The sequence below is a fragment of the Alosa sapidissima genome, chromosome 1 (genome assembly GCF_018492685.1).
Source record: "Alosa sapidissima isolate fAloSap1 chromosome 1, fAloSap1.pri, whole genome shotgun sequence".
NCBI lineage: Eukaryota > Metazoa > Chordata > Actinopteri > Clupeiformes > Clupeidae > Alosa > Alosa sapidissima.
Genome location: NC_055957.1, coordinates 52,931,656 through 52,948,171, shown reverse-complemented (window position 1 = coordinate 52,948,171; position 16,516 = coordinate 52,931,656). Strand labels below are relative to the sequence as shown.

The following is a 16,516-nucleotide window of genomic DNA, read 5'->3' as shown; positions in this document are numbered from 1 at the left end:
TGTTGCCCATGGCCACCCAGGACTGACAAAAGGCTGCCACCTCCACCTTCAAAGCCTCCCACCAGACCGTCCACGATGGGAACCCAGCCCTGCCCGCCCTCAGTGTCCCCAATAAATCCCCACACCCAGCCTTAAACCCCTCCTCCTTCAGCAACCCGTTGGGAAACCTCCACCGAGGCCGAACCCGGGCCAGCCCCCCCAAGTCAGCCCTCGCCGAAACCACACAGTGGTCTGAACACCATGTCGGCGTGACCCGAAAGTCTGCCAGGGCCACCCCACGCGGGAAGAAGAGGTAGTCCAGGCGCGACTCCGCCCCCTGCGCATTCCTCCACGTTCCCCCGCCCCCACCCACCCCGACCGCCTTAAAGGCGTCCTGCAGCCCCAGATCCCCACATACCCGTCCCAACTCCAAACTCCCCCCCGACCTCCTCTCCAAACAAACATTAAAATCCCCACCCGCCACCACCACCCGGTTACATAAAAACAAAGGAACCAAACCCTCAAAAAAACCCACCCTCTCCCCCCTCACACTTGGAGCATATACACATATTAAGCGCAAGTCTAAGCCCCTCACCCTAACATCAGCACATAACACCCTGCCTGGAACCACCCCCACCACTGATTCCAACTCAAAATCCCCAGAACCAAACAGAATCCCCACCCCATCTGCGTGAGCCCCCCCCACCCCCCACACAGATGGCCCCCACCTCCACCCCCCCTGAAAAACCCGCACATCCCCCTCATCCCTTAAGTGACATTCCTGAAGAAAACAAACATCGAACCCCAAAGTCCCCAAAAAAGCAAACACAGAACCCCTCTTCCCCCCATCCCTCATCCCCCGTACATTCAATGAACAAAACTTAAACCCCACAGACATAATAAACAATAAAATAAACCCAAACTCATCCCTCACCACCCCCCGTCCAGTCCCTCGGCACCCAACTCCCACTCCTTGATGTCGGCAACCGCCCCCCCCCCCCCTCCCCCTCCCCCCCCCACCCACACCCTCAGTCCCGGTGCTCACGACAGCTGTCGCCGCACCACTCACCCCACCACCATCGTCCTCGGCATCTGAGTGCGACCACACGAGAGTTCTGTCCACGGCCACCGCGTCCACCGACTCCACAATGCTCTGAGCCACGTCCTGGCCCAAAACTCCCTCCACCGACCTCATGGCCTGCTCCTCCTGCTCGTCGGACGTGTCGAGCACCTCCACCGGGGGAGGACGAGACGCCCGGCTCTTCTTGCTCCTCGACCGCTTCGGCTGGACGCTCCACTCCTCCTCAGACGCCACCCGCTTGGCACCACCTCGGTCCTCCTCCATCCCCTCCACACCCTCAGGGCCGTCATCCCCCGACTCAGGGGACGACAAGCCCGGCGGAGAGAGCAGGTCCTGCGTCGATAGCAGCATCGCCGACTCCTCCAGATGACATAGTACGTAGGCGCCTGGAACCCCCGGGTCACTCGCGTCAGCTGGAACCCCGGCCTCCGACGCCACCAGGGGGAGACCACGCGCCGACCCTGGACCAGGAAGCTCCTCCACAGCCGCGGTACCCCCTCCGACCACCGGACGGTGCTGTGACGAATCCCCCAGGCCATGCGGCCCGGGAGCTAGCCCAGAGCTAGCGTTAGCCCCCAAGCCATGCGGCCCGGGAGCTAGCCCTGAGCTAGCGCTGGCTCTCGCCACCTCAGCAAAGGACCTCCTTCGCCCTGGGCAATCCCGGTAAAGGTGGTCACCGGCCCCACACAGGCTACACGTCTTTGGCACCCTGCATTCAGCCGGTCCATGGCCGATACCGCCGCAGGCACGGCACACCAGCCCCAGACAGTCAGCCTTTGTGTGCCCCAGGCCCCCACACCTATGGCACTGCTGCGGCATATCCGCGAAAAACAAAAAGCCCCGGTTGGGCCCGATCTGGAAACTTCCAGGCGGAAAAACAGGCTTCCCCTCCAAATCCCTCTTAAAACGCACAAAAAACCGGCGCTTCCCATTCCATACTCCCCATGGGTTAAGCACCTTGGTGCCCCCTCGAACAGAAGAGCAAAAGCGTCCCAAAAAAAGTGTAATTTCTTCTGTATCCACCCAAGGGTTATACATATGAACAGTCACTAAAACATTGTCATTATCAAACAAAGGCACTGCCGTGAGGCCAGCTAAAGCAGGATTGTCTTTAGCATTCAAAAAATCAGTGAAAAACTTATGGCAACTCGCCGCCGAAAAAAAAGTGACATCAAAAAAGCCTGCCCGTGCAAAATCCTGAACACAAAATAGCGTGGACTCACCAAATCCAAAAATCTTCTCCAAGATGTCGTCCATAAAAAATCCTAGGTGAACCCTCTCCCGAACCTCCACTCTGGAACCCAGCAAAATCCGAACCGAATACCTCAGCCGCACCCCACTGGCCGGCACAGTCTCGTCCATCGACGTCATCGCCTTCAAAATCGCGTGCGCGAGATGCTCCACTTGATCTTAGCCAAAAGGCCGAGAAGCGATACCCCACAACTGCACGGGGTGCGGCGGCCCCTCTAGCGACGCCCCCCGCGCTCACATGGTTACGGGGGGAGGCGGGGCCAGCAAAAGCGGACCGCCGCCGCCGCCGCCGCCGCAAAACAAAACACCACGACGCTTGACTTTGGACAGGCAGGTGCAGCTCCGCCGAAGCAGAGCTTCCAAAAATACCGTAAACTCGGGGCAGTTCCCCTCCACGGAAATCTTTAGTAAAAGGCGAAAGATTTGTACGAGATGAAGAGAAACCCGAGCGATGGCTGCCACAGGGCACGCCGGACGGAGAGCATGAACGGCGCCGGTCGTGGACGTGAGGGTGACTCCAAGGCGTTGCCCAGTGGCAACAAGACTGCAGTATCAACATCCCCTTTAAATTTAAATGTGTAAAAAAAAAAAAAAAAAAAAAAAAAAAAAAAAAAAAAAAAAAAAAGAGTAAAAGGGCGGGAAAACCCAAAAGGGGCCGAAAAGGGAGGTGGCGCGGTTGGCCAAAACACCTGGCAAGGACTCCTGCTGCTGCGTCTGCTCTGCTAAGGAGGATTTCATCACAGTCAGTCAGTCAGTCAGTCAGTCAGTCAGTCAGTCAGTTCCACTGGGTTGGTTCTTTTCTTACACAGTCAAAGGAATGTGCACCGTTCCCGGAGTCGCTGCAATACCGGGTCGATGCGTGGAGCGGACGGAGCAAGCCCCTCTTCCGTCTCCCTGTTCCAAAAATCAGATTAATATATGGTCCTCGGGTAGAGGACGTATCAGATATTAAACTGATAAGAACAGATACTACACTTGATCTTAGCCAAAAGGCCGAGAAGCGATACCCCACAACTGCACGGGGTGCGGCGGCCCCTCTAGCGACGCCCCCCGCGCTCACATGGTTACGGGGGGAGGCGGGGCCAGCAAAAGCGGACCGCCGCCGCCGCCGCCGCCGCAAAACAAAACACCACGACGCTTGACTTTGGACAGGCAGGTGCAGCTCCGCCGAAGCAGAGCTTCCAAAAATACCGTAAACTCGGGGCAGTTCCCCTCCACGGAAATCTTTAGTAAAAGGCGAAAGATTTGTACGAGATGAAGAGAAACCCGAGCGATGGCTGCCACAGGGCACGCCGGACGGAGAGCATGAACGGCGCCGGTCGTGGACGTGAGGGTGACTCCAAGGCGTTGCCCAGTGGCAACAAGACTGCAGTATCAACATCCCCTTTAAATTTAAATGTGTAAAAAAAAAAAAAAAAAAAAAAAAAAAAAAAAAAAAAAAAAAAAAGAGTAAAAGGGCGGGAAAACCCAAAAGGGGCCGAAAAGGGAGGTGGCGCGGTTGGCCAAAACACCTGGCAAGGACTCCTGCTGCTGCGTCTGCTCTGCTAAGGAGGATTTCATCACAGTCAGTCAGTCAGTCAGTCAGTCAGTCAGTCAGTCAGTTCCACTGGGTTGGTTCTTTTCTTACACAGTCAAAGGAATGTGCACCGTTCCCGGAGTCGCTGCAATACCGGGTCGATGCGTGGAGCGGACGGAGCAAGCCCCTCTTCCGTCTCCCTGTTCCAAAAATCAGATTAATATATGGTCCTCGGGTAGAGGACGTATCAGATATTAAACTGATAAGAACAGATACTACACTTGATCTTAGCCAAAAGGCCGAGAAGCGATACCCCACAACTGCACGGGGTGCGGCGGCCCCTCTAGCGACGCCCCCCGCGCTCACATGGTTACGGGGGGAGGCGGGGCCAGCAAAAGCGGACCGCCGCCGCCGCCGCCGCCGCAAAACAAAACACCACGACGCTTGACTTTGGACAGGCAGGTGCAGCTCCGCCGAAGCAGAGCTTCCAAAAATACCGTAAACTCGGGGCAGTTCCCCTCCACGGAAATCTTTAGTAAAAGGCGAAAGATTTGTACGAGATGAAGAGAAACCCGAGCGATGGCTGCCACAGGGCACGCCGGACGGAGAGCATGAACGGCGCCGGTCGTGGACGTGAGGGTGACTCCAAGGCGTTGCCCAGTGGCAACAAGACTGCAGTATCAACATCCCCTTTAAATTTAAATGTGTAAAAAAAAAAAAAAAAAAAAAAAAAAAGAGTAAAAGGGCGGGAAAACCCAAAAGGGGCCGAAAAGGGAGGTGGCGCGGTTGGCCAAAACACCTGGCAAGGACTCCTGCTGCTGCGTCTGCTCTGCTAAGGAGGATTTCATCACAGTCAGTCAGTCAGTCAGTCAGTCAGTCAGTCAGTCAGTTCCACTGGGTTGGTTCTTTTCTTACACAGTCAAAGGAATGTGCACCGTTCCCGGAGTCGCTGCAATACCGGGTCGATGCGTGGAGCGGACGGAGCAAGCCCCTCTTCCGTCTCCCTGTTCCAAAAATCAGATTAATATATGGTCCTCGGGTAGAGGACGTATCAGATATTAAACTGATAAGAACAGATACTACACTTGATCTTAGCCAAAAGGCCGAGAAGCGATACCCCACAACTGCACGGGGTGCGGCGGCCCCTCTAGCGACGCCCCCCGCGCTCACATGGTTACGGGGGGAGGCGGGGCCAGCAAAAGCGGACCGCCGCCGCCGCCGCCGCCGCAAAACAAAACACCACGACGCTTGACTTTGGACAGGCAGGTGCAGCTCCGCCGAAGCAGAGCTTCCAAAAATACCGTAAACTCGGGGCAGTTCCCCTCCACGGAAATCTTTAGTAAAAGGCGAAAGATTTGTACGAGATGAAGAGAAACCCGAGCGATGGCTGCCACAGGGCACGCCGGACGGAGAGCATGAACGGCGCCGGTCGTGGACGTGAGGGTGACTCCAAGGCGTTGCCCAGTGGCAACAAGACTGCAGTATCAACATCCCCTTTAAATTTAAATGTGTAAAAAAAAAAAAAAAAAAAAAAAAAAAAAAAAAAAAAAAAAAAAAGAGTAAAAGGGCGGGAAAACCCAAAAGGGGCCGAAAAGGGAGGTGGCGCGGTTGGCCAAAACACCTGGCAAGGACTCCTGCTGCTGCGTCTGCTCTGCTAAGGAGGATTTCATCACAGTCAGTCAGTCAGTCAGTCAGTCAGTCAGTCAGTCAGTTCCACTGGGTTGGTTCTTTTCTTACACAGTCAAAGGAATGTGCACCGTTCCCGGAGTCGCTGCAATACCGGGTCGATGCGTGGAGCGGACGGAGCAAGCCCCTCTTCCGTCTCCCTGTTCCAAAAATCAGATTAATATATGGTCCTCGGGTAGAGGACGTATCAGATATTAAACTGATAAGAACAGATTTTTTTTTTTTTTTTTTATTGAATATAAACAGAGCACAGCAGCCTTGAAACTACAACACACAGGAGATACACATATAATACACACAACACACAAAAGATACAGAAGGAAGTTAATTTAAGCTAGACTAGAGGCTGCCACCATAAACAATAACACATAATCACAAGGGCCCAGGCACGCAGGCCCGGCCAAACACAGCAAAAACCAACCCACCCACAAACTTTAATCCACCCCAACCCTCACAAAACATACATCAACCCAGCACAAACACAACCTCCCCATCACTTCTCCTCCCCACCACCAGGACCCGACTAGTCCATACCCAAAGTCCGTTTCAAGCTGTCCACATCCCATCCCACCAGCTGGGCAGGGGGGGTGGGAGAAACCACCCCCCCAGCAGGCAACACCTCCCGCACAGAGCCCGCCGAGCTATCCGTTCCGTCCGGCTCCACCACCACCTGACCACTCGCAGTACCAGGCCCGGCCTCCGGGGGCAACGAAGGACCGGGGACCAACGCCCCCGTCCGCAGACGCCTCACCGGAGTGTCATCCGGACCCCCATCCTCCAGGGGGCGCTTCCCAGCCATCTCCGCCATACCTGCCATCTCCACTTCCTGCGATTCGGTATGCTCCGCCCAATCTCCAACCGTCTTCCTCTCCACCTCGGCAGCGACTCCTCCCACCGTCTGCATGGCAGCCATGTGCTTCCCCATCCCTTTGTCTCCCAGTCGGCCATCTTGGCGGCCATGCGGCGCATCCTTCAACGTGCCTCCAGTCCCTCCAGGTCCTTCCAACACAGGCGAAACTGCCACCGGCACCACTTTGGGAGCCGGGGCAACAACCTGCAACACAGTACCCCCAGCAACCTGCCTCCCACCACCACCAGACACAGCAATAGACCCACCAGCCACCACCCCAGCATAACTACTCCTTTTCGGACATGACACAAACAAATGGTCCCCCTTCCCACACAAATTACAAGTCCTTGCAGCCTTACAAACATTGGCTAAATGCCCCACAGTCCCACACCGATAGCACGGCTTAGCCTTACACTCACCCCGCAAATGTCCACGCTGTCCACAAGTCCAGCAAGTGTTCGGCAGTTGAGGCACAAACAACCTGCCGCGGTCTGCCCCCAACGCGAACTCATGAGGCGGAATCATCCACTCTCCATTCGGCCGCAGATGAAACGTCACTCGATACCTCCTCTTCCCCGTCCAAAATCCAAACTCGTCCACGATCTTCTCCCCCTCAGCAATCCGGCTACAATACCTCTCCAAAAACGACCTGATGTCCTTCTCCAGCACGTGCGGGTTGAAGACATGGATCACCACCGTGTACATCTCCTCTCCAAACTCCCAACCGCACTTCCACAGCACGTTGTCGTCATCCCGCTTCCGGATCTCCTGCCATCGCCTCATCGTCGCATGCAGAAAGGACACCTCCCGAAACGTCACCTCGTACTGAAAAGGCGGCCGAGCAGCCTGCAGACACAGGACCTCCTTTCCCGACAGCCCCAGCTCATCCCTCAGGATCTTCTCTGCCACGAAGCCACGGGTCACCTCCACACCTAAATCCACCGGAAACTCCAGCCGGAGGGTGCAAGCACCCACCCCCAGTGACATCGCCTTCTTCTTGGCAAGCGCAGATACTACACTTGATCTTAGCCAAAAGGCCGAGAAGCGATACCCCACAACTGCACGGGGTGCGGCGGCCCCTCTAGCGACGCCCCCCGCGCTCACATGGTTACGGGGGGAGGCGGGGCCAGCAAAAGCGGACCGCCGCCGCCGCCGCCGCCGCAAAACAAAACACCACGACGCTTGACTTTGGACAGGCAGGTGCAGCTCCGCCGAAGCAGAGCTTCCAAAAATACCGTAAACTCGGGGCAGTTCCCCTCCACGGAAATCTTTAGTAAAAGGCGAAAGATTTGTACGAGATGAAGAGAAACCCGAGCGATGGCTGCCACAGGGCACGCCGGACGGAGAGCATGAACGGCGCCGGTCGTGGACGTGAGGGTGACTCCAAGGCGTTGCCCAGTGGCAACAAGACTGCAGTATCAACATCCCCTTTAAATTTAAATGTGTAAAAAAAAAAAAAAAAAAAAAAAAAAAGAGTAAAAGGGCGGGAAAACCCAAAAGGGGCCGAAAAGGGAGGTGGCGCGGTTGGCCAAAACACCTGGCAAGGACTCCTGCTGCTGCGTCTGCTCTGCTAAGGAGGATTTCATCACAGTCAGTCAGTCAGTCAGTCAGTCAGTCAGTCAGTCAGTTCCACTGGGTTGGTTCTTTTCTTACACAGTCAAAGGAATGTGCACCGTTCCCGGAGTCGCTGCAATACCGGGTCGATGCGTGGAGCGGACGGAGCAAGCCCCTCTTCCGTCTCCCTGTTCCAAAAATCAGATTAATATATGGTCCTCGGGTAGAGGACGTATCAGATATTAAACTGATAAGAACAGATTTTTTTTTTTTTTTTTTTTTTTTTATTCGTTTATTGCATGACATGAGTCAAACCATACATACGTCCCCCTGGACGACCGAAAAACACCAGTAAAGAAAAACACGCCCACCGGACGTCAAAAGAAAATTATACCATCCCTAAACCATACAACATCAAACCAAACCATACAGTCATCAATACAGACTAAACCATACAACATCAAACCAAACCATACAGTCATCAGTACAGACAACCCAAAGCCACAAAACCCCAACAAATGAAATGCACAGCCATCATCAAACAATCATGCGTACTAGGGCCAGAACACGTCACTTGACTTTAATCAGCCCATTCACAAAACTACCAACAAGAACATACCCATCACCAAACACACCTCACAACAAAGAGTCCGCATTCCTAGGCTCCACCAGAAGAGTAGTAGCCTTCAAATTGTCCTCATCGCCCCCCAGAAGAAAATCCGGGGAGGCCCCGCCTCCAGCCACCACGGCACAACTGGCCTCGGCGCCCACGGCCTCCATATCATCGCAGTCGACCTTGTAAACACACATCAGTCTCTTCCACTTGACTCGACCATGCCAGTCAGCTGCTTCAAATTCTTCTCGTCCCAGCCCAGAAGCAAATCCGAGCCGATCACCAACTCATCACAGGGCCTGCCATCATCGACCTCGATCTCCTCCTCGCCGTCGTCATCGCCCTCATCTTCCTCCAGGGGGGTGACCTGGCCAAACACCTGCACTGTCGGGCCCGACCTGCGGCGGCGCACTGGAGTCTCCTCCGACCCGCTGTCCTCCAGGGGGCGCTTCCCTGCAGCTGGCACCACTCCTGTGATCACCACCTCCTCATCGAAGGGGCAATCAGCCCACGACCCAGGTGACACCACTCCCGCCGACTCATCCACAGCAACATCAGAACATGTCTCCTCAGCCACAGCCTGGGGGGGATCAGCCAGAGGCCCAGGAGAAGCCACAGGAACACCAGAACACATGTCCTCGGCCACAGCCTGGGGGGAATCAGCTGTAGGCCTAGGGGAAAGCACACTAACAACATTAACAGCCTGGGGAGCTGCAACCTGAGATGAACCCTCCGGGGTGGGAACAGAGGGCCTCTCAGCAGCAGCTCCATGTGCACTCACCACCTGCTCGCTGCTAGCCACCATCTTTGCTACCACATGGCTCACCACCTGCTCATCGTTAGCCGCCATCTTAGCGACCGCATGGCCACCGTCAGACAAAGGATCAGCAAGCCTCGAAAGAGTCCTCCCGGGGGGCATAGGGGACTCCTCTCCAGCAGCCGACCGCACGTCCGTCGGTCCTCGACCCTCAGACTCTTCACGACCCACAGCAGCACTCTTCCGACCTGGGCAGGCTCTAAACAGGTGCTCCGAAGACCCACAAAGACTGCAGGTCTTCGGAGCCAAACATTTCGCTGCCATGTGCTCCGTAGAGCCACAATGGCGGCACCTGGTAACTTTACAGTCCTCTCTAACATGCCCACCTTCCCCACACTTCCAGCAACCCCCAGGCCTCCCAGGGACAAACAAGTAACCCCTGTCTGGCCCCAACGCGAAGGACTGGGGAGGCGAAGCACCAACTTTAAAGCGAACTTTAAAACGTCTCCTTCCCGTCCAAAAACCCCTCGAGTCAGTCACTTTCGCACCCTCCCGCACATCCACACAGTATCTCCCCAGAAAAGCAACAATGTCCTCCTCCAACACGAACGGATTAAACATGTGCACAAAAACATGAGTCTCAGATGAAAAAAGCCCCATACCCCTCAATAAATCCACATGCAATTTCTCTGTAATCCTCTTCTTCGCCATTTCAAAAAACATTTCCGTCCGAAAAGTAACGTCGAACGTACCTTGAGGCCGATACTCCTGCAGACAAAGAACCTCCCGCACTCCCAAATCCAAAATATCCAGCAACACCTTGTCCGAAAAGTCCTCTCTCCTCATGTCCTTCCTTCTGCTCACCGGAACCACAAAGCGGATCGTGTTCCTCAATCGTAGTGGACCCAACGTCCCCATCGCCTTCCCGTCGCGTGCACGATCTACTACACTTGATCTTAGCCAAAAGGCCGAGAAGCGATACCCCACAACTGCACGGGGTGCGGCGGCCCCTCTAGCGACGCCCCCCGCGCTCACATGGTTACGGGGGGAGGCGGGGCCAGCAAAAGCGGACCGCCGCCGCCGCCGCCGCCGCAAAACAAAACACCACGACGCTTGACTTTGGACAGGCAGGTGCAGCTCCGCCGAAGCAGAGCTTCCAAAAATACCGTAAACTCGGGGCAGTTCCCCTCCACGGAAATCTTTAGTAAAAGGCGAAAGATTTGTACGAGATGAAGAGAAACCCGAGCGATGGCTGCCACAGGGCACGCCGGACGGAGAGCATGAACGGCGCCGGTCGTGGACGTGAGGGTGACTCCAAGGCGTTGCCCAGTGGCAACAAGACTGCAGTATCAACATCCCCTTTAAATTTAAATGTGTAAAAAAAAAAAAAAAAAAAAAAAAAAAAAAAAAAAAAAAAAAAAAAGAGTAAAAGGGCGGGAAAACCCAAAAGGGGCCGAAAAGGGAGGTGGCGCGGTTGGCCAAAACACCTGGCAAGGACTCCTGCTGCTGCGTCTGCTCTGCTAAGGAGGATTTCATCACAGTCAGTCAGTCAGTCAGTCAGTCAGTCAGTCAGTCAGTTCCACTGGGTTGGTTCTTTTCTTACACAGTCAAAGGAATGTGCACCGTTCCCGGAGTCGCTGCAATACCGGGTCGATGCGTGGAGCGGACGGAGCAAGCCCCTCTTCCGTCTCCCTGTTCCAAAAATCAGATTAATATATGGTCCTCGGGTAGAGGACGTATCAGATATTAAACTGATAAGAACAGATACTACACTTGATCTTAGCCAAAAGGCCGAGAAGCGATACCCCACAACTGCACGGGGTGCGGCGGCCCCTCTAGCGACGCCCCCCGCGCTCACATGGTTACGGGGGGAGGCGGGGCCAGCAAAAGCGGACCGCCGCCGCCGCCGCCGCCGCAAAACAAAACACCACGACGCTTGACTTTGGACAGGCAGGTGCAGCTCCGCCGAAGCAGAGCTTCCAAAAATACCGTAAACTCGGGGCAGTTCCCCTCCACGGAAATCTTTAGTAAAAGGCGAAAGATTTGTACGAGATGAAGAGAAACCCGAGCGATGGCTGCCACAGGGCACGCCGGACGGAGAGCATGAACGGCGCCGGTCGTGGACGTGAGGGTGACTCCAAGGCGTTGCCCAGTGGCAACAAGACTGCAGTATCAACATCCCCTTTAAATTTAAATGTGTAAAAAAAAAAAAAAAAAAAAAAAAAAAGAGTAAAAGGGCGGGAAAACCCAAAAGGGGCCGAAAAGGGAGGTGGCGCGGTTGGCCAAAACACCTGGCAAGGACTCCTGCTGCTGCGTCTGCTCTGCTAAGGAGGATTTCATCACAGTCAGTCAGTCAGTCAGTCAGTCAGTCAGTCAGTCAGTTCCACTGGGTTGGTTCTTTTCTTACACAGTCAAAGGAATGTGCACCGTTCCCGGAGTCGCTGCAATACCGGGTCGATGCGTGGAGCGGACGGAGCAAGCCCCTCTTCCGTCTCCCTGTTCCAAAAATCAGATTAATATATGGTCCTCGGGTAGAGGACGTATCAGATATTAAACTGATAAGAACAGATTTTTTTTTTATATTGAAGTTTATTCATACCAAATCATAATCATTATCAAATCATAGTCACAGCCAGAACATGAAGAACGCAGAAAGCACAGAAAGAGAAAAAGAGAAAAAGAAAGGCTGCAACATACGGGCACAAACGCCCCATAGAAAAGAGCTCGGGCACACAGGCCCAGCCGAAGACAAACCCCATAACTCAATCCCAACCCACCCACACACAAACCTCCCTACTCCTCCCCACACACCATAAAACACCCGCACTTACACAATCCCACCACCAACAACCCACTAGTCCATGCCCATAGTCCGCTTCAAACTGTCCACATCCCACCCAGCAAGCTGGGCAGGAGGGGGGCGACTCCCCCGTCCTACGGTCCGCCTCTCCGTCACCGACTCCACCGAATCCGCCGACTCATCCGACTCCCGCTCCACCAACTCGCCCGTAGTTCCCGATTCCGCCACCAGGGGCAGGGAGCGATCAAAGGCCGCCACCCCCTCCCCCGGCCGCTGACGCCGCACGGGAGCACTCTCCGGACCTCCGCCCTCCAGGGGGCGCTTCCCAGACACCATCGCCATCTCCGCCATCTCCTCTTCCTGGGAAGCCGTTGCCTCCGCCCAGCTCAGCACCCCGACACTCTCCATGGCCACGCCCGGCCTGCCCTTCGACCCCGCCGACCCTCCGACCTCTGGGCGGCCATCTTGGCTGCCATGCGGCCTAGCGGTAGCCGTAGCCACCAGGCTGCCTCCATGCGGCCCAGCTCCCACTCCACCAGCAGATCCTGCAGCTCCCGTTCCTCCGCTCGTGCCCACCGCCGGCGGTCCCGTCGGCCTCCTCTCCAGCACATCCATCACCAAAGGAGCCCCTGCGGGGGAAACAGAAACCCCCCCACCGCCAGATCTCCCCACCACCGCTCCCGCATAACTCTGTCTCTTCGGGCACCTCAGAAACAGGTGATCCTTAGACCCGCACAAAGAACACTCCCTTCTCTCCCCACAGTCCTTCACCACGTGCCCCACCACCCCACAACGCACACACCGCTGCGCCACACATTCGCTCCTCAAATGCCCCTCTTCCCCACATCCCCAACAAACAGTAGGTAAGTCCGGTAAAAACACCCTCCCACGGTCTGTCCCCAGTGCAAACAAATGTGGCGGCCGCAGCTGGCGGCCCTCCCCAGAAGTACGAAACCGCACACAATACCTCCACTTGCCCGTCCAAAATCCGTTGCCGTCTGTGACCTTCTCCCCCGATGACACCGTGCTACAATACCGGCTAAGGAACCCCCGGACGTCCAGCTCCAACACGTGCGGATTAAAAACCTGCACCACCACCACGTTGGCTGCGCTCCACACCACTCGCTTGATTCCCACGATCCTTGGGTCTCCTTTCCCCTTCCCGTATGCCACGCGCAGATCCTCCTCCGTCCTAAACGTGACGTCATGCCTCCCCAACGCCGGGTAATCCTGAAAGCACAGCACGTCCGCTCCCGATAATCCCAACACGCCTTTCAAGATGACCTCGCCGAACCCAGCCCGATTCAGCTCCGTCCTCCTCGCCTCCGGGATCAGGTACCGAATCGCATACCTCGGGATCCCCTTCGTCGCCTCCAACAGATCCGCCATCGCTGCCTCGGGTAATCCTTGTTTGTTAAGAACAGATACTACACTTGATCTTAGCCAAAAGGCCGAGAAGCGATACCCCACAACTGCACGGGGTGCGGCGGCCCCTCTAGCGACGCCCCCCGCGCTCACATGGTTACGGGGGGAGGCGGGGCCAGCAAAAGCGGACCGCCGCCGCCGCCGCCGCCGCAAAACAAAACACCACGACGCTTGACTTTGGACAGGCAGGTGCAGCTCCGCCGAAGCAGAGCTTCCAAAAATACCGTAAACTCGGGGCAGTTCCCCTCCACGGAAATCTTTAGTAAAAGGCGAAAGATTTGTACGAGATGAAGAGAAACCCGAGCGATGGCTGCCACAGGGCACGCCGGACGGAGAGCATGAACGGCGCCGGTCGTGGACGTGAGGGTGACTCCAAGGCGTTGCCCAGTGGCAACAAGACTGCAGTATCAACATCCCCTTTAAATTTAAATGTGTAAAAAAAAAAAAAAAAAAAAAAAAAAAAAAAAAAAAAAAAAAAAAGAGTAAAAGGGCGGGAAAACCCAAAAGGGGCCGAAAAGGGAGGTGGCGCGGTTGGCCAAAACACCTGGCAAGGACTCCTGCTGCTGCGTCTGCTCTGCTAAGGAGGATTTCATCACAGTCAGTCAGTCAGTCAGTCAGTCAGTCAGTCAGTCAGTTCCACTGGGTTGGTTCTTTTCTTACACAGTCAAAGGAATGTGCACCGTTCCCGGAGTCGCTGCAATACCGGGTCGATGCGTGGAGCGGACGGAGCAAGCCCCTCTTCCGTCTCCCTGTTCCAAAAATCAGATTAATATATGGTCCTCGGGTAGAGGACGTATCAGATATTAAACTGATAAGAACAGATACTACACTTGATCTTAGCCAAAAGGCCGAGAAGCGATACCCCACAACTGCACGGGGTGCGGCGGCCCCTCTAGCGACGCCCCCCGCGCTCACATGGTTACGGGGGGAGGCGGGGCCAGCAAAAGCGGACCGCCGCCGCCGCCGCCGCCGCAAAACAAAACACCACGACGCTTGACTTTGGACAGGCAGGTGCAGCTCCGCCGAAGCAGAGCTTCCAAAAATACCGTAAACTCGGGGCAGTTCCCCTCCACGGAAATCTTTAGTAAAAGGCGAAAGATTTGTACGAGATGAAGAGAAACCCGAGCGATGGCTGCCACAGGGCACGCCGGACGGAGAGCATGAACGGCGCCGGTCGTGGACGTGAGGGTGACTCCAAGGCGTTGCCCAGTGGCAACAAGACTGCAGTATCAACATCCCCTTTAAATTTAAATGTGTAAAAAAAAAAAAAAAAAAAAAAAAAAAAGAGTAAAAGGGCGGGAAAACCCAAAAGGGGCCGAAAAGGGAGGTGGCGCGGTTGGCCAAAACACCTGGCAAGGACTCCTGCTGCTGCGTCTGCTCTGCTAAGGAGGATTTCATCACAGTCAGTCAGTCAGTCAGTCAGTCAGTCAGTCAGTCAGTTCCACTGGGTTGGTTCTTTTCTTACACAGTCAAAGGAATGTGCACCGTTCCCGGAGTCGCTGCAATACCGGGTCGATGCGTGGAGCGGACGGAGCAAGCCCCTCTTCCGTCTCCCTGTTCCAAAAATCAGATTAATATATGGTCCTCGGGTAGAGGACGTATCAGATATTAAACTGATAAGAACAGATACTACACTTGATCTTAGCCAAAAGGCCGAGAAGCGATACCCCACAACTGCACGGGGTGCGGCGGCCCCTCTAGCGACGCCCCCCGCGCTCACATGGTTACGGGGGGAGGCGGGGCCAGCAAAAGCGGACCGCCGCCGCCGCCGCCGCCGCAAAACAAAACACCACGACGCTTGACTTTGGACAGGCAGGTGCAGCTCCGCCGAAGCAGAGCTTCCAAAAATACCGTAAACTCGGGGCAGTTCCCCTCCACGGAAATCTTTAGTAAAAGGCGAAAGATTTGTACGAGATGAAGAGAAACCCGAGCGATGGCTGCCACAGGGCACGCCGGACGGAGAGCATGAACGGCGCCGGTCGTGGACGTGAGGGTGACTCCAAGGCGTTGCCCAGTGGCAACAAGACTGCAGTATCAACATCCCCTTTAAATTTAAATGTGTAAAAAAAAAAAAAAAAAAAAAAAAAAAAAAAAAAAAAAAAAAAAAGAGTAAAAGGGCGGGAAAACCCAAAAGGGGCCGAAAAGGGAGGTGGCGCGGTTGGCCAAAACACCTGGCAAGGACTCCTGCTGCTGCGTCTGCTCTGCTAAGGAGGATTTCATCACAGTCAGTCAGTCAGTCAGTCAGTCAGTCAGTCAGTCAGTTCCACTGGGTTGGTTCTTTTCTTACACAGTCAAAGGAATGTGCACCGTTCCCGGAGTCGCTGCAATACCGGGTCGATGCGTGGAGCGGACGGAGCAAGCCCCTCTTCCGTCTCCCTGTTCCAAAAATCAGATTAATATATGGTCCTCGGGTAGAGGACGTATCAGATATTAAACTGATAAGAACAGATACTACACTTGATCTTAGCCAAAAGGCCGAGAAGCGATACCCCACAACTGCACGGGGTGCGGCGGCCCCTCTAGCGACGCCCCCCGCGCTCACATGGTTACGGGGGGAGGCGGGGCCAGCAAAAGCGGACCGCCGCCGCCGCCGCCGCCGCAAAACAAAACACCACGACGCTTGACTTTGGACAGGCAGGTGCAGCTCCGCCGAAGCAGAGCTTCCAAAAATACCGTAAACTCGGGGCAGTTCCCCTCCACGGAAATCTTTAGTAAAAGGCGAAAGATTTGTACGAGATGAAGAGAAACCCGAGCGATGGCTGCCACAGGGCACGCCGGACGGAGAGCATGAACGGCGCCGGTCGTGGACGTGAGGGTGACTCCAAGGCGTTGCCCAGTGGCAACAAGACTGCAGTATCAACATCCCCTTTAAATTTAAATGTGTAAAAAAAAAAAAAAAAAAAAAAAAAAAAAAAAAAAAAAAAAAAAAAGAGTAAAAGGGCGGGAAAACCCAAAAGGGGCCGAAAAGGGAGGTGGCGCGGTTGGCCAAAACACCTGGCAAGGA

The 16,516-nt window shown here is 55.1% G+C and overlaps 19 non-coding genes and 4 pseudogenes across 19 annotated transcripts; all 23 read right to left on the bottom strand.

Moving 5' to 3' along the window:
* Positions 1-2,649: 2,649 nt before the first annotated feature.
* On the bottom strand, positions 2,650-2,763 carry LOC121680182. Its single transcript, XR_006021590.1, has one exon. It is a non-coding gene; the product is annotated as a U5 spliceosomal RNA (small nuclear RNA).
* A 362-nt stretch (positions 2,764-3,125) lies between these two features.
* Positions 3,126-3,316, bottom strand: LOC121682104. Its single transcript, XR_006022429.1, has one exon. It is a non-coding gene; the product is annotated as a U2 spliceosomal RNA (small nuclear RNA).
* Positions 3,317-3,471: 155 nt separating this feature from the next.
* On the bottom strand, positions 3,472-3,585 carry LOC121680179. Its single transcript, XR_006021589.1, has one exon. It is a non-coding gene; the product is annotated as a U5 spliceosomal RNA (small nuclear RNA).
* A 362-nt stretch (positions 3,586-3,947) lies between these two features.
* LOC121682043 lies at positions 3,948-4,138 on the bottom strand. Its single transcript, XR_006022398.1, has one exon. It is a non-coding gene; the product is annotated as a U2 spliceosomal RNA (small nuclear RNA).
* A 155-nt stretch (positions 4,139-4,293) lies between these two features.
* On the bottom strand, positions 4,294-4,407 carry LOC121680165. Its single transcript, XR_006021587.1, has one exon. It is a non-coding gene; the product is annotated as a U5 spliceosomal RNA (small nuclear RNA).
* Positions 4,408-4,751: 344 nt separating this feature from the next.
* LOC121681992 lies at positions 4,752-4,942 on the bottom strand. Its single transcript, XR_006022385.1, has one exon. It is a non-coding gene; the product is annotated as a U2 spliceosomal RNA (small nuclear RNA).
* Positions 4,943-5,097: 155 nt separating this feature from the next.
* LOC121680158 lies at positions 5,098-5,211 on the bottom strand. Its single transcript, XR_006021585.1, has one exon. It is a non-coding gene; the product is annotated as a U5 spliceosomal RNA (small nuclear RNA).
* Positions 5,212-5,573: 362 nt separating this feature from the next.
* LOC121683617 lies at positions 5,574-5,763 on the bottom strand. The gene has a single exon (XR_006022854.1). It is a non-coding gene; the product is annotated as a U2 spliceosomal RNA (small nuclear RNA).
* A 1,556-nt stretch (positions 5,764-7,319) lies between these two features.
* LOC121684715 lies at positions 7,320-7,412 on the bottom strand (annotated as a pseudogene).
* A 155-nt stretch (positions 7,413-7,567) lies between these two features.
* LOC121680152 lies at positions 7,568-7,681 on the bottom strand. Its single transcript, XR_006021581.1, has one exon. It is a non-coding gene; the product is annotated as a U5 spliceosomal RNA (small nuclear RNA).
* Positions 7,682-8,025: 344 nt separating this feature from the next.
* Positions 8,026-8,235, bottom strand: LOC121684301 (annotated as a pseudogene).
* Positions 8,236-10,422: 2,187 nt separating this feature from the next.
* LOC121680147 lies at positions 10,423-10,536 on the bottom strand. Its single transcript, XR_006021580.1, has one exon. It is a non-coding gene; the product is annotated as a U5 spliceosomal RNA (small nuclear RNA).
* Positions 10,537-10,899: 363 nt separating this feature from the next.
* LOC121681929 lies at positions 10,900-11,090 on the bottom strand. Its single transcript, XR_006022356.1, has one exon. It is a non-coding gene; the product is annotated as a U2 spliceosomal RNA (small nuclear RNA).
* Positions 11,091-11,245: 155 nt separating this feature from the next.
* LOC121680144 lies at positions 11,246-11,359 on the bottom strand. The gene has a single exon (XR_006021578.1). It is a non-coding gene; the product is annotated as a U5 spliceosomal RNA (small nuclear RNA).
* Positions 11,360-11,703: 344 nt separating this feature from the next.
* Positions 11,704-11,880, bottom strand: LOC121683950 (annotated as a pseudogene).
* Positions 11,881-13,462: 1,582 nt separating this feature from the next.
* On the bottom strand, positions 13,463-13,550 carry LOC121684445 (annotated as a pseudogene).
* A 155-nt stretch (positions 13,551-13,705) lies between these two features.
* Positions 13,706-13,819, bottom strand: LOC121680138. Its single transcript, XR_006021577.1, has one exon. It is a non-coding gene; the product is annotated as a U5 spliceosomal RNA (small nuclear RNA).
* A 362-nt stretch (positions 13,820-14,181) lies between these two features.
* On the bottom strand, positions 14,182-14,372 carry LOC121681868. Its single transcript, XR_006022329.1, has one exon. It is a non-coding gene; the product is annotated as a U2 spliceosomal RNA (small nuclear RNA).
* A 155-nt stretch (positions 14,373-14,527) lies between these two features.
* LOC121680132 lies at positions 14,528-14,641 on the bottom strand. The gene has a single exon (XR_006021576.1). It is a non-coding gene; the product is annotated as a U5 spliceosomal RNA (small nuclear RNA).
* A 345-nt stretch (positions 14,642-14,986) lies between these two features.
* On the bottom strand, positions 14,987-15,177 carry LOC121681802. The gene has a single exon (XR_006022295.1). It is a non-coding gene; the product is annotated as a U2 spliceosomal RNA (small nuclear RNA).
* A 155-nt stretch (positions 15,178-15,332) lies between these two features.
* LOC121680127 lies at positions 15,333-15,446 on the bottom strand. The gene has a single exon (XR_006021573.1). It is a non-coding gene; the product is annotated as a U5 spliceosomal RNA (small nuclear RNA).
* Positions 15,447-15,808: 362 nt separating this feature from the next.
* On the bottom strand, positions 15,809-15,999 carry LOC121681745. Its single transcript, XR_006022270.1, has one exon. It is a non-coding gene; the product is annotated as a U2 spliceosomal RNA (small nuclear RNA).
* Positions 16,000-16,154: 155 nt separating this feature from the next.
* Positions 16,155-16,268, bottom strand: LOC121680119. Its single transcript, XR_006021570.1, has one exon. It is a non-coding gene; the product is annotated as a U5 spliceosomal RNA (small nuclear RNA).
* Between the last annotated feature and the right edge of the window lie 248 nt (positions 16,269-16,516).